The sequence below is a fragment of the Cuculus canorus genome, chromosome 2 (genome assembly GCF_017976375.1).
Source record: "Cuculus canorus isolate bCucCan1 chromosome 2, bCucCan1.pri, whole genome shotgun sequence".
Taxonomy (NCBI): domain Eukaryota; kingdom Metazoa; phylum Chordata; class Aves; order Cuculiformes; family Cuculidae; genus Cuculus; species Cuculus canorus.
Window position 1 is genome coordinate 75,102,871 of NC_071402.1, and position 23,210 is coordinate 75,126,080.

General features: G+C 37.7%; 1 long non-coding RNA gene across 1 annotated transcript; it reads right to left on the reverse strand.

Moving 5' to 3' along the window:
• Window positions 1-2,329: 2,329 nt before the first annotated feature.
• On the reverse strand, window positions 2,330-8,518 carry LOC128851306 (uncharacterized). The gene is made up of 3 exons (XR_008448633.1): window positions 8,295-8,518; window positions 4,354-4,403; window positions 2,330-3,239 (listed from the first exon to the last, which is right to left on the reverse strand). It is a non-coding gene; the product is annotated as an uncharacterized LOC128851306 (long non-coding RNA).
• Between the last annotated feature and the right edge of the window lie 14,692 nt (window positions 8,519-23,210).

The following is a 23,210-nucleotide window of genomic DNA, read 5'->3' on the forward strand; positions in this document are numbered from 1 at the left end:
AAGTAGACCTTGAGAAAGCATTCTTCATAAAATGGTCGCTACTAGTACCAGCTGAAGTATGGTAAAACTACAAAGCTATTCCTCCAGTAAGCAGACAGCCAAATACAAACCTTTCTTTTCCTGTCTCTGTATTCTTCTCCATTCCTCTTTCCACTTATCTCCTTGTTTCTGTCATGGTATCTAACGTGATGTTTTACAGCACGTCATATAGCCCCTCTCATGCTTTTCCCTACACAGAAGCTTCCCAAATCTGATTTCTCAGCTCTTCCCAAAGATATCTAAAATCTTTTAGACATAATTGTCTTAAGACTACAAGACAGTTCTGGAATTTAGATGACACATAATCATTATTGCTACTGTTATTAATTCAGACAGCTGAATAATGTCACATTAACCAGAAAATCATGCACTCATCTTCCCTCAACAGAAGTCATCTCCATTCCATTACTGAAAAGCCCTCAGCAACCTGGTGTAGCCATGAAGATAGTCCTGTTTAGAGTACGTTTAGTCTAGAGGGCCTCCAGAGGTCCTTTTCCACTTGAATTTTTCTATAATTCTTACAGTACAACTTTAACCTGGAAGACTGGCACTGAGAAACAAAAACAGCAATGCGGAGGGGTAGGACTGTTAAAAGCCTGGGGCAACTGCGTAGGAATTGTACCAATTGTGTAGTCTTCTCTTTTTCAGTGTGTTCAAACGCAGTTTACGGTTACTTTTCCTAATACTATTGTGTTCCTAATGTAGACATAGTAACATGCAGGCCTGTAGTTAGAAAACTACAAGAGACTAATGCAAATCTTTGCAGCTGTGACATTCAGAAATATTTATTAGTTTATAATTACTGAAAAAAGTAATATGCCTTTTGTCAAATTATTTTCAGCAACCATGAAAAACACATGGCCAAAAGAAAAGAGTTTAAGATTTGAAGCCAACCAGCCCTTATGCGCAGCAGTTGTTTAATGCTAGGGAACATATTGCCTCTCTAAAGCAGATGCTATAAAAGAAAAAGAGGATAAAAATATTCTCATCTGAGTGATAGAAGGGTATTAGAATTCTGTGTGTTTAAGGCAAAAATTATGCCCAAAAATACAGCAATATCCCTTTAACATTGCCATCTTTCATTGTAAATATTCTTTTACATAAACATAGGAAAAACTAAGTCAGGTTCAATACCAGCTTAGTGGCACTGGTAATTAGTAGGGAATCTTGTTTCAACTTGAATGCTAATTATATAGTATGTATTGGGTAGTATCTGTTTATCTGGAGCTTACAGATGCTATACGTTATCTCTGCTTAAAAGGGCAGTGCAAGGACATCAGGGAGGAGCATGATTTCTTTCTCTGGATTGTTGGATGGGGGAGCAGAGATTTGTGAGTTTGTAGCACAGTGTACACTAAGAAACTCCTGGGAAGAATAGGGCTCGGCACAGAAACAGCTTCTTACTGACCCAGAGAGTTAACACAGCATTTGCTATAACTGGACGTCTGATGATTCATGCTAAAGCAGGACTGGAAGGAGCTGTGAAATGAGACAATAAGTAGAGGAAGGAATGTTTACAGACCTTTCTGTTTAGAACACCTTTTGCTCTACTTGCTTTTGTTACTAGCCTAGCCTCCACAAATACTTTAGGTGTTCAGATCAAGGAAATGGTGCAGTCAGAGTCATGTCAGAAGTCTGGCCAGTTCACATGGAGGTATGATACTGTGTCAATCCCCAACATAATTGTGTTCCGCTGGGCATCTCTGGGGTGCTGTGTAGTGCCCTACTAGCAGTGAAATCCTGGATATATTGCACTCCTCCATCCTCACAGAAACATTTCAGCATGTTCCTTTTGCCACAGCTGTGGAAATAACAAAATGCATTGAGTGGGAATGCTATCTTTTTGTGGCCTTGCCCACGTTCTCAGAGAAGCATGTATAACTCAGCTTGCAGAATGCAATTTATCCTCTTTTCTGACTGAGTAAACACCCTACCTTTGGATTAGCCTATGATTTTTTAGTGAATAAAACCACCTGTTGCCCACTCAGATCAGTTAACCCCAGGCAGTAATGAACAAAGTGAGTATGCAATTTTTTCTTTCTCTCTCCATACTCCTGTCTCCAATACACATATTAGTGAAATTATTGTGTTTGCATTATTGCAAATAATGCAATATCACATTTCTATATGCAGTTAAGTGGAAAAAACAAAGAAATGGATTAGATCGCTGTGCCATTGCACATAATCAAATGTAGTTTTTTTTCCTCATCTGCTTGTTAGAAGCCAGAAAAAAAACTGAGGACCTCACTAATGTCAGAGCTGCTTAAAGACTGCATTCTACAAGCAACTATTTGAGTATGGAATGTATAACAGCAGAACTTAGAGCTTATGCTAAAAACGTTTTCTTCATATTAATCTCTCAAATCCATTTAGATTTCTGAAGATTAGTCCGAGGTCTGACACTATTGCTAGTACACAAATTCACAATCTGTAGCAGTCTAGGTGTCACAAAGCAGCTAGCTGTGAGTGAGATTTGGCCTGCTGCACATGCTGGTCCAATGTGACCCTCAACTGTGCTTCGTTCTAGAACACAACACCATCTAGACATGCATACATCAGACTTTGACTGATGAACTGAGTGAACTGAGTGGATTGCTTTGCACTGTCTTAAAGTGTTCAGAAATGTAAAAAGTTGACAGTTTTATTATGAATATATTGGTCTGCAGAAGCAATCATGTGCAGGTGCTCTCCTCAAAAAAAGTTTAGGAGACTAAAACAAAGGCATGCATTCAAATTAGTATTCCTTGAATCTAAAAAGAATTTGCTAGACTTCCTGGATTGTGCAAAGGGATGCTTTGTGGGAAGTTGTGCTGCAGTGAAAGAGTTGCAAATGTGAGTAGAAACTTCCAACCTTTTTTAAAAAACCCAACCAAACAACCTGCAGGACAGATGTGGTAAAGAAAAAGTATAGCTAAAAAGAACAATGAATTAAATAGTGAAATCCCAGTACTTGTCAGCTCAATTCACTTACTGATACAGAAAAGAAGGACTGATGATCAAAAACCAGCTAAAGCCATGAGCAAACTGAGTTGAGATAAGTTCATTCTCCCTTAGGATTTTATGTTCTCCTACAGCCCGGGGGGCCATTATGTTTTTTCATCTTTATATGCATCTTGCAGATGTACATATGTGATGGGTTAGCCTTGGCTGACAACCAAACTCCCATCCAGCTGCTCACTCACTCCACCACCACCATCACCCTAGTGGAAAAGGGAGAGAAAAATAAGAAAATACAGGAATGAGAAAACTCATAGGTGAAGATAAAAACAGGGGCATTTCTTACTGATTACTGTCACAGGCAAAAGAGATTTGATTTGCAAAAAATTAATTTATTCCCAATTTATTTTATGGATTTGGCCAGTGAGAAACAAAACTCCAAACATTAAAGTGACCTCTTTCCTCCCACAATATCCCAAGCTCAACTTCACTCCTTTAGACTTGTCTACCCCACCCAGCCTCACAGGGGGATGAGGAACTGGGGGTTATGGTCAGTACATAGCAGGAGGCTTAGCTTCTCCTTTCTCCTCATTCTTTTCCGCTGACATTTTAGCACCTATAAACAAAACAAAAAATCAAAGACATGGAGAATGCCTTTTAAAGAAACCAAGACAAAATGGAGGGTAACTGAGGGGTGAACAGAAGGGTAATACTTTGGTGAACAGAAATTGTCTGAAAATTGTTCTGGACATCTGTGAGATCAGCCCTCTCATTGCCTCTGGCTGCAAGAAGTACCTTGCCATTAAGCCCCACATTTCCCAGACGTTGACTACATGTCATGGCTCTGCTTCAAGTTGTCAGGGGTGGTGGGGGAAAAAGAGTTTTTGGGTGCTTTGGTGCCCATTAAGCCATCCTAATCAGACAAAAGCCTAGTACTGGCAGAGCACTCTACATGCCTTGGTGGTGTAAATGTTGCTGTAGATATAAACAACAAAGAGTCACCGTGCCTGTGGTGATGCCATAACTGGCAGTGCTGAGCTCTGTGGTTCCGAAATTTTACAATAGAAGCATCTACTTCTACTCCTGTTGGAAAACTTTATCACTGTTTTTATCAATTGCCTTCCAGTCTGTTTCTTTTCTGCTGAAAATCTGCCTAGGCAGGATATGCTTTGTGACTGCTGGTTGTGTTTGGATTAATGACTGCAGGCCTTGGGCATCATCATACAGTCCTGGAGACAGGTGATTACTTCAATACCACACCGCTGAGGGTTACTTTTGGTTATCTTGCTCTTGGAGTGGGAGCTACAGCCTAACACCAAGTCAGAGGCCATAAATAGGAGACCTGCAAAGTTAGCACATCAGGGGTCAGTCTGTTACCTGTGGTCTGGGATAGGCACAGGCTGTCTCTTCCAATTCCTTCTGTAGGTCTGAAAACAAGATGGAAGAAAAATAATTTATAGGCTATGACAGAGAAAAAATGAGATGCAATGGTTGAGCTGCTTAATAGCAAAGAGGCTTGGATGCTGTTTTGACCCTAGAGGACTTTCCTGGTGACAATTTAGTTATCAGTGGACTTGAATTTGCAAGCAGTGAGAACAGAAAAAGGGTGTTCTTAAAAAGTCTAAGCATAAAATATTTTTTCCTAGTGAGGCAGTTAACTACTCAATATTTAGCTTACACAACTTAAGATGTATGCTGAATTCTCTATGCAGTTAGAAAATGGAGTTTGGAGGTTGACATGTGTCTCCATGTTTCATAACAGTGAACATGAGGTGTACCTCACTGTATTTAGCATGATCTCAAATAATCATTGTTGGCTAATGTAGTATAACGGCAAATGCTGCATAACAAATGTGGTATTTCTATATTGGAACAGAAATTTCTTCAATACAAGTAGTGTTAGTGGAGTATGTTTAAATTGCTGCAAGACATTAAATGTAGGCTCACCTGTTCTGCTAAAACAATGCTGTATGTTGTGAAAGCAGTAAAATAATGGTCTGTGAAATCAATTGTGAATGAGAAACAGCTGTTGACAACAATGCTTCTAGTGGAATCTTGCAGAGGTAGACTTACTAGAGCTTGTTGAGCACTGGCCCCTCCTTGCACAAGCACAACATCTGATAATCCTCCTCCCTGGCACTTGAAACTCCTTTTGTAAAATCAATAAGTTTGAGAAGAGCCAAATCTCGTTTTGGACTAAAATGTGGTCCAGATATTCACTGCTCCGCTATTTACTACTGACCTTCTTTTTCACACAGCTACACTTACATATAGGCTGCTTTTATCCATTTGCTTTTTTGGTAGTTTTATCATTTTGATCTTCTCTTTTCCTGGTATTAATGTTTCTCTCTATATATAGATAGCAATTGTTCCAGCTAAGAATTAATTTTGCAGCATTAGGAAAAAACAATCTCTTCTAGCCCCCTTTAAAGTATAAATAGAAAGACAGGGATTTTTATGCCTGTCCTCTGGAAGTCAGGGACAGTTTCCATGTCCAAGTGTGTTATCTGGTAGGATTCTTGTACTGCATTGAGGTGAAATTTGGGTGTACACCACTCGGTTTACTCTGTTTTTAATGGGAAGAATACCAGGGCACACAAGTGAAATGGAGCTGCCATGGGCTCCAGTTGATTACCCTTCTAGGAAGATGTGGAAAGAAAATGCTGTGGGATGCCCATATCTACAACATAGACATAGTTTTGTAGTTCTCTGTACCTGATCTGTTTTGTACTCATATTTTTCAGCATTGATATTCAGGAGTTTATCTGGTGTTCCTGATGTGGTCCCACCACTATCTATTTTAATTACAGTAATATTTCCCTCTCACTCTTTGAAATAAATTCCTCATATTGCATTTGCCTTCACTGATGCTTAATAGCTTGCAGTGAACCTGTAGCTAATTAGTTGAGATTACGGGTCTTGTGGCTTAACAGTTATTTCAAAAAGGAAATTCTCAATTTATCTGAGATCTACAGTATTTTTCAAGTGCATCACTTCACATATAGCAATACTGTTTTCATTATCATTTTCATTATTTCAGTCCTTCTGGTCATTCATTTATTACAGTCCTCTTTTATGGTAATACATCCCAGCTTAGCATATTCAGTATGCTTTATTGGAATGCATCTTTTTTAATGCCAACATCTTTAATAAAAATATTGGAAAAGATCATTTTCAGGGGCAATAGTTAAGAAACTCCACCAATCACCTTGTGCTGGCATAGTGTTTGTTCTTTCAGCAGCTACCTGCTGTATTCTCACCTTTGGCAAACACACTACCTGTCCTGCAGCTCCTGTACTAAAAGTCTAATTCTGTTATTCATTCGTACCTTTTTAAAACAGAGTTCCTCAAGCCAAACACATATCTGTCTAGTATCTGGTACTTCCGAAAAAAAGGGGGAAAAACATGTCAAGGAACATGAAAGGTAGACAGACATCTGCCAGCCATTAAGTTGAAATCAGTTGTATGAATGAGTAAACTTTGAAATCCTGCTAGCTTTTGTCTAAATTGCTTCTAATTTTTTTCTGACAGTGAATTAATTTCATAGCTTAAATTCTACATGGTGTTTTAAGATATTCTTTTTTTGGTTTTACATGTGATATCTTTTAAAATAATAACTTCATATTCAGCATATAATGGACACTTTTCTCTACATCATCATTCATATAACAGATTGTTTATGTCACATCTAAACTGTCATCCATGTCTGTAAAATTTTTATCTAGAGACTCACAGATAATTCTAGGAGTCCTTCTTATATAAAGGGCACGCAGAAGAGAAAGATGCTAACCACTATTGTTACTACTTCTTTAAAAAAGATTAGTAATTTGATTATTCATTGCTCAGAATTATGGTCTTCTTAACCTGCATACTGTTTATGATCCATTCAAAACAGGACCCACTTATTTCAACTTAAAATTTAAAGAAGAGAAATATTTTTGGATACTCACACTTTTTTTTTTTCCTCAGTGACATGTAAACTGATGAAAGGAAATATTTCAAAACAGGTTTATAATCAACCTGTGGAATCTGCTGCCAAAACAAAAAAATAATCCTTTACTGAGATGAAGAACTTGATTTAATGCCAAGGCTGGCACAAATCTATGAATTCATCTCAGCCCTCTTCCCCCTTCCTACCCTATTGTCACTTCATAGAGTCAAAGTATCTTACTCCACTAATGTTTGACAAACACTTTGAGCTGCTCAACCAAATAGAAATAATCCCCTGTCGGTTTTTCTGACTGCCCTTTCTGTCTCCCAGCTCTCTCTGGCAGACTCTTTAGACAGATTTAAATTTTGAAGTTACCTCTTAAGCAATGAATGAAGCAGGGATTTTGATGCTCAGCTGTCTCGCACCTCTTTCTCTAGAGTGCAATATATTTCAAAAACAATTAACATCATCTGCAGAGGATAAAACATCTCTAAACTGTGTCGGGATTTGTAAAAATGTCTGGGAAAAAAGACTGCACAGAGAAATAGAGATATATTCTTCATGATGTCATGAGGCAGCACATCTCACCATCGTCTCAAAACTGTAATATATCCTATAGTCCTTGCTTTAAAGAATAGGGGGAAGTTCAGAAAATATTTACTAGTTATGAAAATTCTTTCTAACTCGTTTCAGTATGTTCTGTTTTTTTAGTATATACAGTAGGCACTAAACCACTGAATCTTCTATTGAAGTTATTTTATCTGCCTTTGGCATGGGTTGGATAAGTAAGAACTGTGTTTGTGTCTGACAGATGATCACACTCAAAGTCATCAGAGAGATGTCGCAGAGCTCAGTCTACTGAAGTGAAATGCTCGTTTGGTACAGTCAACTGCATACATCCTTATTTAAGTGGATTGAAATGCATTTAACTTCTGTAAGTACTGGCCTCATTTGTTCTAGCAGCATTGCTAAAGCCAATTTGAGATAATGTTCCTCCCAAAATGTAGCCATTACATCTAGCATATTAAAGTTAATCTATTGTCATTGATTTTGGTTCAGTGCCACACTGGTGAACACATTACTCTCCATTTCAGAAAGCTTGAGACCACTCTTTGATATAATTCAAAGACCTTCTCTAAATCAAGTTTTTTAACGGCATATATCAATATTGTTTTTCATTCCTTAGCTCACAATTGCTATTCTTGAGACTCAGCTAGATATATAAGAAAACACATACATTTTTATCTCAGACCATAGAGATAAAGGAGACAGGCAGATGTTTCTTAAAATAGATGGAAAGAAAATGAGAGACTCATTTTCTTGCAACTGTGTGATGATAACAAAGCAAAACATGGATTTAACTGGTACTGAAGAATATCTACTTCACCTTTTTGTATTCCTTCCTCAATGCCTGTTGCTTTGGTCTTCTCTTTCTATCTTCTCTTAATCGCAGCTGCACCGTATTGTCCATGTAAGGCAGGTACCAATAAAACAGAAAGGAAAGATTTTTTTTCTGAGAAACTATGAGCTTCTGTAGTAGGTAGAACTTTAGAAAATGGTTTATTGCTTACAAAACATTAGCAGTTGCATACTAAGTCTACAGTGTCTTCATTGTACTGCTAGCAAACAGCACCGCAGAGCTTGGGGGATTAAAAAAGGAAAATAGATAGTGTTTTTCCTACTCTATTTTAGAAGCCTGCATTAGCAAGTCTTTTACATGTTTCTGAATATGGAAGGAGCCTGGTAGTATAGCTGAGCACTGAAGAGAAGAGTGTTTCTACTCAAATCCCAAACTAGAATTCTTGATATTGCATGTATCTTCCCTTAGAAGCAGGCAGTTTCTTCTATTTCAAAAGATCGGATGGAATGGCTACATTTTTTTTGGGAATTAAAAAAAAATTCATTTTGGATTTATTTATTTCACCATTCTGGTGAATAAATATATTGAAAAAAAACTATTGCGTTCTCTCCTTACTACAAATTACATTCATTCATTACCATACCCAGCAGCAGGAAAAATCCAGCCTCTAAACTCTACTGTAGGTGGCTCCAGGAAGGTCATCAATATTCAACACCAGTCTGAGTTCCTTCATCCACTCCAGCTGCCCTGTGTCACTTCTTCATCAGATGATCTGAAGAAGGGAGGATCACAGGAATATCATTACCATAATGCATTAACAGTATATTCAAGAGATGAGGAAAAAAACATTTTTAGTTGTAGGGAAAGAGATTCAAGAGTCTGTGGTGAGAAGCTAGTGATGTTTCTTACATGGAGATGTAAGATAGAGAACTGATGTTTATGCTTGGGATACTGAGTACTGGGAGACATCCTGCTAGATGAAGAATCTCTCCTGCCCCAAGTTATGGGAAAGAACAGCAACTTGTCCAAGGGCTCATATTAGGAATTTAGAGCAATAAAACCATATCTGTATTCCATAAATATATAGAGAGGAACAAAAGATGGTCAGGAGTGGGGATGAAGTGTGAGACACGGAAATCTATGTGTACCTGTCCATGAAGTGGTCCAAGAGCAGGGCTATGACTGTTTTACTACAGGACTAGATGAATTAAATTGAATATTGTTACCTAAATCAGGCATATTTTTACCTTTGCTCATTTTTATTTTTGTGTAGAAATGCTTTCGACTCTTCTAGTACGCAACTAGGATGCCAGCTGTTTCCCAAAATGCCCATCCTGAAGTGGGATGACTGTCCAGATGAGAAATACGGTCCTCTGCCCTATAAAATACACTGCCTTTCCCCTATTTGTATCTTGGTTGGATTTGCAAATGGCCTGTAGATTGCTAGTTAGTAGATACATGACCAGCTTTTGGCAGTCATCTGGGTAATTTTTGAAGTGTCCAGTGACATTAAATGGCAATGTTTTTGCTCTTTTTCCTGCCAGTACCATCTTCAGTCCTGTCCTGTGTCTGTTCCTGCCGTGGGTGGGATTGTATATCCTTTCAGTGATAAGCACTGCACAATACAGTATTTAGCTGGGCAGGGTTTTCTTGTTTATTGGAGTGTCAGTAGTGGCGCTGACTTGTCTCCTGTAATACCAGCTCTGAAACATGGATATTCCACATACTATAGGATCAGTTGCATCTTTAGTGGAATATGAAGATTTTCAGCAGTTTTTGATAAGGAAAATTCCTTAATGTCTGTACCGGCTGCATTTGCTGTTTCCTTGGACTGATGCTACATGCCACCTTCAGAAGCAGGGAGTAGGAATGCTTGCAATGTCTTTTGGAAATTCCAAAATGTGAAGAGAGAACACCTGAAAGGAGAACGTCTTAGGATGATGAATCATACATGACCTCAGACTACAGCACAGATGTCTAGGCTAGAGTGAGTTAGATATCTCTGGGAATTTGCTACCTCTTTCAGGGCAACTTCCCTGCACCTAGCTACAGGAATTGCTTTGTGGTTTGAGTAATTCTATAGACAATTCATGTGATAAGAATCAAATTGAAAAAGCAAGTGGGCTGTATTTGGATCACTATGAATGTCAAGACATAGATACAATCAGTTAATATATTTTTATTAAAACCAATCGCTTTAAGTAGCAGAAATAAGACATTTATGGAGAAATACTAAATACACTGAGATATCTACTATGTTCTGTGCTTCCCTGCTATCTATACTAGATTCTCATCTTTTATGTTCTGGGTACTTTTTAGGGAATAAGAAATTGGTGGCAGCTGCAAAACTAATAAGCAGGTAATTTGAGGTAGGCAAAAATCCTAAAAAATGCTTCCAATATTGAAGATTCTCTTTCATCCTATTTTCAATGTTCAGAACGTCAAAGTGCAAATATGCTGGCATCTGCAAATCTAGTATAAGAATTCTAGTCCCATGTCTAGCATTTTTAGGGAGCTATTAGTTTTTTCAGCATTTGAACACACCTTCAGCATCTAAAATCCAAGAACAGGTTTGTTCAGATGGACCCAGATATGCTCCTAGGAAGGCAAGAAATTATTACAGTGAAAATAATACACAGTAGAAATATCAGCTGGCAAAGTTAGGACTGCTTTAAAAACAGATATCCAATGCTCTAGTAACCGTTAATTTCTGACTCAAAATTTTCCTTTACTCCTATAGTTGTGTCTTGTGTAAGAAAGCTCTATTTATGTACCTTTCCTGTCCAATTTACTTTCAGTCTACCTCTCTTTGAACTCTTTTGCTAAACTTTTTAATTCAAATAAAATATTTCATTTTGAAAACATTCACCAAATGAGGAAATTCTAGGTGAGCTGCATCTCATAGGTTTGGCAGTATAGTTACAACTCTAGGCCGTTATTAATGGTGACATAATCACACAGATGTGGCCACCAGTAGCTCCCTGATATGTAAAACTGCATTTGTGAAGAAGAAGATGTTTCCAGTGAAAAATACTAATTCATCAGTCCCCCCAAAATTGCCACGAAAATGCTGCAAATTTGACAGAGTCATTAAATTATGAGAAGACTTGGATTTGCTACATGGTGTGATTTCCCAGCTGACTTCTATGGAACAGGTCTCTGCAATTCTGTAGGAAGACATACACATCAGGTTTTGATTTCAGGATTCCTGAAAGTGTGGAAGGCCCTCTTCTAAATAGGATTCCAAATTCTGCATTCCTGAGTCTTCACTTGAGTGGTTAGATGCCTGGGAATCTCCATTCAAGGTGAGAATACACTCTAGGTTCCCCAAGACTCTATTGAAGGCTGGTACCCTTCACAGGCTCCCAAGACCTTTCTTCTTCAGATCCGAGCAGCTAGTTGTCTCAAGCAATAAGCCTGTGCTGCCAAATATTTTAGACTTGGAGTTCCCGCTAGGGTTCTACTCCTCTGCTTGTTCACATATTTTAATTCAACCTTAGAACGTCTTTTGGAGTGAATAGATTTCTTGCACACAAAACAGAATCCAGCTAAGGTCCTGGGACACCTCGCAACCTGTGGTAAAGATGACCAGTTTTGACTCTTGCTGCCATATGCAATAAATGAACCTTATAGGCCATATGGAATGCATCAGCCTTTTCTCAGAAAAGTCTCTGTCTCAGTGTGCCATATTGCAGGATGTGTCCTTAGTTTCATATAAAAGAATGTTCTGGTGGATTGCTGCACAACCTTTGCATTGTTACTAGTAACAGTCACAATGCTATAGGACAAGACAGGCTGAAAGAGACAAGTGTCACATAAGATAGTGACAGTCAGCCTTCTCTAGAAGATAAGACTAGTGGGCCCACTTGTTCAAGGGTTATAATCTCCTCCCAAAATTGATCCATATATCACTCAAAAGGAAGGCCTGTATCCTGAAACTCTGGAGTAATCCCACCAATCATTTCACTCCAAAACCATGGATTTATTGATGTTCATCCTTTTGAAATGGCCAAGACTCCAAACTTCCGAGCTGTTTGCCCAGAAAAATGTTATTAGTGACATCTGAAAGCCCTACAAGAACTCTGGTTGAATTAACCCACATACTTATAAGCTCACAAACTATGGATCCTGTAAACAAGAAAACATGTGGGTTTTTACACATGTACCAACACACTTTTAACAGAAACAATATTTCAGGCAAGAAGCTATTGAGGTTTTCAGTGTTTAATGTTACTGCAAAAACGAGCTATTCTTGAAGCTAGGTTCAGAAAGTATCTCTTACTGACAAAAAATAAGAGCTAAAATATTCCAGAGAATTTTTATGTGTCATGGAAGTTCCATTATATAAGAGTCCCTGTTATCACTGCCATAGAAAAGTTAAGCACTGCTTCAGTGCTGAGGGAGGTAGTAGGTGAGCAGGTTTTATACAGATGACTGTAAGATGTATGTGCAATAACCATCTTTTAATGCACACTCCATCTTGTTAGTTAATAAATAATATGTATGCTACTTTGCTAACATGTCTTTGCCTTGCAGATATCCTTGATATTAAAGGCCACATTATGATTTTCAAAAGCATATGGCAATAGCAAAAAGTTTAAAAGAATTAGGCAGTAAATCATATGTAGTCAAGTGTGTTCATTAGATTGCCCTTGAAATGCTTTTTTTTTTTGGCTAATCACACTTCCCCGTGTTTGTATCCCATTTCATCATGCAGAAGTTGTTTGGACATTGCTCATCCAATCCTTAGGTCCAGATCATGACGCGTGGGTTATTCATGAAGAATTATTTGATATTAAGAAAAAATTTTTCTGAAGAGTTTCAAAACTTCCTGTAAAGATTTATGAACTTGGACTCATAATAGTTCTTAGAGATTCATAATAGTTCTTTAAGGTACAACAAGAGAGGATAATGTTTATTTTACTGATATGGGAATTATATTAAGTGTATATGTATGCAGACTCTATGTAAAGCTAGGATGTTCAAGCTTTAACAGAAAAAGCCTGGCACTTGAAAAATAAGAGATTTTTTTTCAAGATATTAAGTACTCACATCTTTCCTGGACTTCATTAACATCTACTGTAATCAAAAAAGATCTCATGGTATAACTTTGTTGATCCACTCTTGATATAGTTGGGCAATTCCACTTGCAGAAGTCTTAGCAGAGGCCATGAGAACATGATGATTAAGGCAGAGATGTTTCATAAGTAGTGAAGCTCCTAAATCCAGTTGCAGATACCTAATTTAGCAGTCACAGTGAAAGTTGTTAGAAGTCCAGCACTTTTGAAAATCAAGTCAGATAAAAGTCTAATTCTTGCATGCAGTAGTGATTTTCTGCCAGGATAGTCTCACTGGCTTAAGTGAAGTTACTTTACCAGGAAATGTGTTTGCTATGAGCTGAACTCATAGTTGAAAATGCTGTTCATTCACACACACAGTTGCCATATTGCTAAGACTCGTCCTCTGTTTCCCAAATGAAAAACTTTAGTGTTCCTGGGAGTACCTAGTCAAAGCAGCATTTCACACTGATAGTATGACTTTTACAGAGATAATGGGATGCAGCATAAGCAAATCATTCATCATAAAAAAGTAACTGCTTCATTTCAATATTTCTTATTCATTGGACTTTAAGTTGCATGTCAGTATGCTTAATCAATCCCTGTGTAGCTTTTATCTACCACCACTGACAAAGAAAACATTTCTTCCTTCATCTTTGGGTCTTTATTCTTTCCTGAAGTCACATCTAGTCAAGAATAGGAAATACTGATGTAACAGTGATGAAAATGATATTAGTTTATTGTACAGAATCTCTTGGTCCCCAAATAAGATATTGTTAACACAGGAAGGAAGAGAAACTTGAGAATCTCTCTTATTATGAAATTCAGTCTTAAATGTATTGAGTCTTAAAACTATGGCTACTCTAAATTAGTTTTGAAAACAAACAAACAGTAAAAAAAATAACTTTAATTTGTCCTGGAAGGTTTCTGTGAGCTCTTCAGGTAACTGTATTCAGTGACTTTGGCAGCTTGTTTTGCAGGAAGGATACTCCAAAAACCCCAGCAAAAATGATTTTGAAACCTCAGGAAAAAATCAGCCACCCTATGTGTAATTTCTTAACAGAACAAATAAAACAAATGAGACAAATAAAATACCCAAATAAACACTCTTGACTCTTGGCACATTCACCTACTCTGGCATGGGCTCCTTCAGGGTCTGCAGGTGGACCTCTCCTCCACCATTAGCCTCCATGGGCTGCAGGGGGATAGCCTGCCTCCGTAGTCTTCACCACAGGCTGCAGGGGAATCTCTGCTCCAGTGTCTGAGGCACATCCTCCCCTTCCTTCTTCACTGACTTTAGTGTCTGCAGAGTTTTTTGTCTCACATATTTTCACTCTTCTCTCCTGGCTATTGTTGCACAGCAGTTTTTACCCCTTCTTAAATATGTTATCATAGAGGTACTACCACCATCGCTGATTAGCTCAGACTTGGACAGCAGCTAGTCTTTTTTGGAACTGGCTGGCATAGGCTCTATCAGACATGGAGGAAGATTCTGGAGTCTTCTTGCAGAATCAGAATTGTTTAGGTTGGAAAAGACCTTTAAGATCATCAAGTCCAACCGTTAACATAACACTGCAAAGTCCACCTCTAAACCATGTCCCTAAGCACCACATCTACGCACCTTTTAAATATGTCCAGGGATGGTGACTCAACTACTTTACTGGGAAGCCTTTTCCAATGCTTGGGTGCTCTTTTGATGAAGAAATATCCAATCTAAACCTCTCCTAGCACATCTTGAGGCCATTTCCTCTAGTCTTCTATCACCTGTTGCTTGGGAAAGGAGGCTGACACCCACCTCTTTACAACTTCCTTTCAGGTAGTTGTAGAGCATGATAAGATCTCCCCTCAAACTCCTTTTCTCCTGACTAAACCACCTCTGCAGAACCCTACTACCAAAACCTTGCCACATAAAGCAAATGCAGCCAGGAAACACTCAGTTGTGCCTTACATGTTAATTGTACACAAACACTTAATACTGTTGAAAATCATATTTGTTGTACTATTTTTATATCACTAGGTCCAGTGGAACTTTTAAAATGAGATTATAAAAATACTTGTGTTCTCTAAAGCTATATCAAACCTTGTGGATGTGCGTTAGGAATAATAGCTTCATTTATCTTTTCAGAAATGCCAATTTGTTGACTCAAGTGTAATATAGCATATGCTGTACTTTCAGAGGGAAGAATTGCATCATCTTTGGATTTTTTGCAATTCTACTCAAAATTATATGTATAGCTTTATTAGATGTGTAGCATGGGCAGATACATTTTAAAATATCAAGGGTTTCTGTGATAGTTCCTCCATATTTATTCTGTGTATATTTACTTAACAAGAAGTAAGCTTTTTTTTTTGTTATATGTTTCTGTAAAATATTGGTAATGTATGTGACTCAGCACAACAAATTTATTAGTGATATAAATGATGAAATTTAACATGAGATCACAGCTTTTGAAAACGTTTGTCACTGTCAAATTCCTTTTATTTGAAATCCCCTACAGGATATAAAAGTATATTTACTTCCACTGAACTAAGATCACTCTCCAATGCATTGTAATTCCGCTTAGGATCTAGATACATGATAAACTAGTACCAAAAAGAAATCCTGTATTTGTGAAATTTTACAACTTTAGAGGCAGTGGCTAGGAAATCATCACCAGGTCGGAAAGTGCAGGAGTGCTCTTTTTTATCTACCAAAGATCAAAGGAAGACACATAAATGAAGACTGATGATGAAAATGTGGCATGGTGCTTTTATTTCAACTATCCACCAACTACCATAAATATGATGTGATATTTACATTCATTTAGAGTTTCAGGTTCTCAGTATTTTGTGCAGCCAAATCTGATAGAAAACTTAAGGATTCATAGGCAAATATACTGTATTAAGTTGGTAGACATGGAAAAATCAAAGGTAATTTTTTAGTTTCTATGTGGAAAATGAAGAAAAATGAGCTTAGTCAATACTATTGGTTCAAATTTGGCTGAAAAGAATGCTTAGGCATTCCATATTCCAGACAGCGTGAATGGGAGTAAGGGTGCAGATGGGAAAGAAAATCTGTCAAGGATCTTTCACTCCTCCCCTCACATTCTGCAAAGAATGCTCTCTTTCTGAAGGAGACATTATAATGTGTTTTAATAGCCTTAAATAGTGAAATAGTCTTTGCTCATTAAGATAAAGTCTAATTCCATTCACTATAGGTTGTTTTAAATATTAGTAATGTATTTCATTACTGCTATATTGCTTATTTTTATAGAAAAAATGAATAAGAGAAAGGGTAGATTCAATGTCTTTCATCAAGTCATGGGTATTTACTCTGTCTCTCCATCACAGACATCATGTAGAACAAAACAGAACAGTACATATTCATATTTGTAGTACTAAAATATGTGGTTTACCTTCAAAAATGTCTGTGCCAACTACTTTTATTCCTTGCCTTTTTTTTGCTAGCAAAATCAGTGGAAATTTTTCATGCTTTTTCTTATTTAAAATCTGTGATCCACCATATTTTATCCAGCCACGCATAATCAAACTATCCTTGTGAGTGATTTTAGAACGTGAGGAAAAATATAGAGAATGATTACACTAGATGGATTTTATATTTCAGTATTGTACAAAGAAGATATTAAACGACCATTTTATGCAAAGATATATCCAGCCTATACATGCGAATAATAGTTCTGTTTTTACCATTGTGCCTGGATTCATGTTGCCCTGAAAAACATTGTTTCATGAGAAGGAAAATAAAATCTTTTAAGGAATACTTTTGGAGTGATCTTATAAATCTTCCCTCTTCTCCTGTTTTAGTGGTTGTTGTTTTTCTTGGCTTGTGTATGCCTGTGAAAAAAATCTGTCATTTTCTGATGAGCGTGGGATACAAAGTGACAGAACCGAGTTAGACAAGTCAGGTAGCGGCAAAACCCCAGAGTTTTGCCATATCTCTCCTAGATGTGACGAGTGGGGAGAAAAAGTTATTTAAAAAACAATCAAGTCCCTGCAACTTTATTCTGCATGGGAACTAGGTTTATCTGCAATGTTCCTTTGTAACAATGGTGTGTTTCAATGATTGGAGTATTTAGGTTTCATTGATCTGGACTATTATGACTTCTGAGTAACACTTTGTTCACTACAGGGAACAGTATCTTGTCTTCTAGCATTTTTATGATCTTTTTAAATGCTAAACAATAAAATACAAGAGAAGCGACTCATGAGAACTGTCTTGGCCTCGGTGCTATTGCAGAGAAGGTCCAGGTCCAGGCAGGAATCAGAGCTTGCTTCAGTTGTTTTCCTGCAGGTTTCACGTTCAGAACTGCCCTTAGAGACACTCCCACCTCTTGCGCCCAGGTCATTTCACCCCCTCACTATCTTGTCTGGGTTGTCCTTCACTAGCCATAACATGCTCATATGTACACCTGCAGTCATTCCAGTCCCTGACACACGGACTCTCCTATCTGTGGTCTGACTCCCATGGCTGCACTCCCACCCCATAAACACACAGGTGCACATAGCACAGAGAGCCCTCCCCCAGGAAAGAGTTAGAAAGGAGTTTAATAAGACAGGACAGACTGAGCTGGTCAGGTGTAGGGCATGGCTAGAGAAGCATACTGACCAGAAAACTATTAATTCATGACCAGCCATTTTAATCCCCGTATTCCTCCTTTTTCCAATAATTTTTCTTCCCTGAACTACCTAATCACTTCCTTTTTCCTACTTTTGTTCCTCCCTGAACCATCTCATAATAATTTATGTTCAACCCCAAAATCTTCTTCTGCAGCCCATAATATTTCCCACACTGATGAGCAAATGCCCTTAATCCAAAAGTGATCTGCCGAGAACCTCTCATAGCTCATGGGGATTGGTGTCACACCTAGAGGCTGGAGACCGGACAGCTCTGAGATGAGTCCAGATAGGGCTGTTTGTTCCTTCAAGCCCTTAATTTTCATTCCTGCCTGCCCCTGCACTCCTCAGAGCTTGTGGCAATGTGTCTCTGATGTACTGAGGGCTCCTGTGATGGGCCTTGGAATAGCCAGGACAAGGGATTACTTGGGCTCCTCCACTATTGTCTCTCTATACTCCTCTACAGGTGTGCAGATGAGCTTTTATTGCATAACCAAACTATCTACATTTGCTTCGTTGTATATTGCTCCTTTTTTCTAGCTCCAGAATACAAGAGAAAGAGTAGCCTTATCTTACCCTTCAAAAGAAGTATCCAAGTCAAATAATATTGGGCCCTTGGAAAAATGGGGTAACATGTTTCAAACCAGAATGCATCATCAAGTTGCTCCACTGAATTTTATAATACTCTTAATATTTGAAAAATGGAGCAAAAGAACAAAAAATTAAGCTTGCGAAACTCAAAGATTCATTTAAAATCACACCTCCCCCAAACTATACTACCTTTTCCTCTTGACTTTAATCAACTCATGTTGTCTTTTTCTACTTGAGTGATCTTTACAACTTTTTAAATAACCCTCTTTCTCTTAAAGTGCTCTCTCTTTTTTGTTATGTTTCTAATCTATTTTCTACTTGCAAATGACTTCTGTAGTGACTGCAAAAAAAATTCTGGCTCGTGCACAGAGAACTGTGCTCCTGGAGGACAGGAGGCTGATGTGGGGACCGGAGAGAGAGGAAGGGAATGTGAAAAAAGAATGTTAAGTCTGTCTCACTTGGACTGAAATCAGACCTTATTGGCCTGGGATATGAGCCTAAACAAGCAAAAAATGGAGACATGTTTTGAGAGTGGCCTTAATGTTTTCATTCTAAATGCTTTGTAGGTCTACTTTCCATCTATTAGTTCTTTTACATGTTTTTTTCACAGATTTGAGTTTTCATTGCAGTTCAAGCTGCAGTGAATAAGAGCCTCTGCAACTTTACTGCTCACTAATATCTTGGAAATGCGAGAAAGCTGCAGATCATGTGGATTGTAACAACTGAAAGACAGCTATTGTGCATATTACGTTATAATTGTTGTGGCACAATCATGCCACGATAACTAATTTGATTAATAAATGTCCAAAGCTAATTGTGCTTTGGGTCAACAAGGTTTTGGAATTAGCATCTACTGAAGTTACTGCCCAACTGCACCATCCTACTCCAGTCAGAGGGCAAAATTGTGCAAGTAAGTGAAGAAATAACACTTTGTATACAAGAGGTGTGATTGGAGTACTGTTAAGAGTCATAGGTAAAGTTTGTCTCTCCTTTTTTCAACACTCGACATCACAATGCCTCAAGGTACAATGGGACTTCCACTGCAAACCTTAAAAAGCTCAGATTTTGAGATCTGTGCCTTACAACGAAAACTTGGGAGAGAGAGCAAACATGCCAAATTTACATTGGCATTGAGAATGTCCAATTTGTATAGTAGAGGAATAGTCTTTTAACTCTGAGCAGCAGTTGGATCAAGTGAAAATATAGCTGAAACATTTTAAAATGTGGTTGCAAATGAAGAACGGCCCTTTTCTGCTGTATTTCAGCTCAGTTTTTGTTTAAAACTCAGAGCTGTCTATGAAAGTAAATGGCCCATGTAAATGTTGTCTTAGAGGGCTAGAACAATCTGCACCACTTCTCTGAAAAAATACAGATGTAATTTAATTGTCTGACACATCAGTTTTCCTTCGAATGTTATTTATATCTTCTGCTAGTTCAGCATACCAGCATCTGGATAGAAATTTGAACAGGGAATCGTTTGCAGTTGTGTTAGTTTAGACCTAAATTTTAAAAGATGTTAGTACTTATCCTGCTGTTACAAGGTAGAAGGCCCTTGGAAGGATTCCTATAGTAACTAGATTTAAGCTGTTTGGATTTTTTTTTTGTGTGAGATAATTACATTTTTTTCTACTCTATTTCTATATTTGAACACTTTTCATTCCATTTTAGCTTCTCCAGGAAGTTTATTACCATTTAAATGATAGGAGCAATCATCATAGTAAGCATCCAATTCCAGATCCAGTCCACTTTATCTGAAATCTGAAATCCAAAGCGAAAATCTTTTTCTGACAGAATTGGAATAAGTTGGTTGGCCCAACATTGCATGCAGAGCATCTAGGAGTAATACAAAACTTACACATCAGTAAGGACTGGAGGGCTGAACAAAACTATGGTGAAAGGTAATTTGTTTGGCAAGCCACTTAACCAGTAATAATAGAGCCTCAGATCAGGAAAATGTGGGAGTAAATGATGGACATTTTCAGGAAATTTACTCTATTTGAGACCAGTATTCAGATGTAGTAATCATATCAGTTCTTGTAGAAGCATATCAGCACGTTTAATTATTTCAAATGCTGGCTTGAAGTGTTAATTTTTAAGTTTCCTAATAAGTTCTTAAACGGATAAAGACGGACAGTTCATATCTCCTCTTTTTTATTTTTTCCCTTTTTTGGTGTCAATTATATAACTCTATATTGATATAGTTTCATTTATATTTGAAAATTTTTCTTTATTACTGTAATAGAACAGGCTCAAACCTTTTATAAGCCTTTTATATTAAAAATGGGCACTCCTGCTAAATTAAATCTTATTTAGGTTGCTAGATCAATGTTTTAAAAGTGTTGCATATCCAAAAGAAAAAAAATCACAAGCTCTGAACCCACACAAGAAGGAGGAATAAAAGGAAATATATCACATTGTTACCATAAACCAAATGTCTATTGAGAAAAGAAGAGATTATGCTTTACACCATGCATTCATGTTATGCTTATACAAGCTGTGATTCCTCTGAATGTCATCCTCCTCATTCCCTAAAGAAGATGCCTACACGTAGCTGCAATTTGTGTCCTCTGGGACAGATATCTTCTTCTGCTTACATCGTAGGACACATCAACCTTAAAGGCTTCTAGGCTTATTGAGAGAGTGATTGAGATTGCCGACTTCCTAGAAGGCATACATAAGTCACCATATTAAAAATAAAGTCAGCACACCCGTTTTGTAATGGCATTTGTAATGCTCTACCAAAAAAAACCCAAACAAACAAAAGACAAAAACCAAACCAAAACCAAACCCCCCATTGTTATCAGGAAAAGATGCTGAATTAGAAAACATCCCTATAACAACAAGACTCATGGGACAGTAGGGTCACAACTTTCCATATTAAAGAAGAGTAAGCTGAGGACAATATGCCTGACACACCTGCTTTCGTCCCTAGCACAAACAAAGAAAGTAACAAATAAGAGAAGTCATCAACTTGCACATGGTCTTGAACTAATCAGAGCGCCAAGAATCACATCTCGCTTGGTGTCTTTTAGATAAATCACAGCCCAGAACTACTATGTTATATAATACACTGGATTAGATTAATTATTCCTGAAAATCTATCAACTCCAAATGAAGTTAACCTAGCCCTTTTAGTTGTTTATATATTGTTCATGAAAATAATTTTTTTTTTAAAAAGGATGTTTTACTTTTTCATTATAAAGGTTGCTCCATGGTGGTCATCTGCAGCTAACTGTATTTCATTCTTGCTTGAACAATTCTCCATTGATTAAGTATGAAATAAAGCCTTCCATATAGGCTCGGTAACACCCTTGTGAATAATATACATAATGCATATAACACTTTATTTATATATAAAGCTGCATGGTAGAACAATTCCCTCTTCCATAATCTTTCCACTCAGCTCAGGACTAATTTTTTAACAGCATGAGGGTCACTGACTTCATATGTATTCCCCTGAAGATGATGTTCACAAGAACAAGTGAAAATTATTCACTTGGCTAGAAGCTTCAGGATTATCCATGTAACAATGATGGAGTAAACCTCCACAAGTGAAAAAAACCACAAAATTGGCACTTCAGATGTAAAATGGAGATTAAGATCTTTCTTGGGGTTTTGCTAGCTTAAAAATCTTGGAATCTAGATTTCTTTAACTGTAGTGCACAGCATGCTTAGTTTGTTTTCTATTTCACTTCTTCTTTTTTTTTTTTTTTGCTAGGTCACGCGTTTCATTATTTCCCAGCATTTTAGCTCATTTGTGCCTGCTCTGTTTATATGAAGAAGTAAGAGTGATGCTACATATAAATGGCAGAACTGAAAGCATCCCTTCTCTTATTATAACTAGAGGATCCCCATTAATGGAATGCTCATGGCTATTGTAATGTCTGCTTCTGTCCCAGCTCCTATGCAAGGGCAAAGTAAATCATATTATACAAGAGTAACAGAATAAGTTCTTTAGTTGAGGGTATGTGACTTTTGCCAGAAGTATAGCCTGAAGGAGTATAATGTTCACAAGTTCCTGGAACACACTGGATCTAACAGAGGTAAAGTAGGCAAGAAGAAAAGCAACGGTATCATCCAAATGGATATCTTTGGGGTAAACAGAAGAACTGTTTATGCATACCTTCCAGTTTCTGAATGTATTTGAGCACGCGGACCAGTAGCATGAGCTGTCGTGAGACCAGAGGGAGAAATCATGACACCGTCAAACTTGATCTTCATCACTGCTAGTAAAACAGTATTCCTACTGGAAGAGATCTAAAGATATCACAGCAGATTGTCCTTAATATTCAATAATATTAAAGATTATTTGGCCTGTTTATACCATGCTCTGCACACGTATTCTTCAGTTGTATAATTATTATTCCTGCGTGCAATTGTTCTGGGCAAATAAAAGAGAGACACTACTTTACACGCAACAGTAACAACAGTGAGACAGATTTATGTCTTCGGGCCAGCCCAGCTGTAGAGCAGGAACTTGCCATGCTGCTTCACAACACCTCCAGTCATCCACGGCATAAACAGGAATGGGACTTTTGCATGGAGAAAGGATTTAATAGGTATCCTGCTGACTGCTGTTGCCACTGCAGTTACTGTTCTGGTTGGGCTGGGTGATAAGAGCTATAAGGAAAGGGGCTCATGGTTACCTTCATCTCAAGCAAAATCTTTACACAGCAAAAGC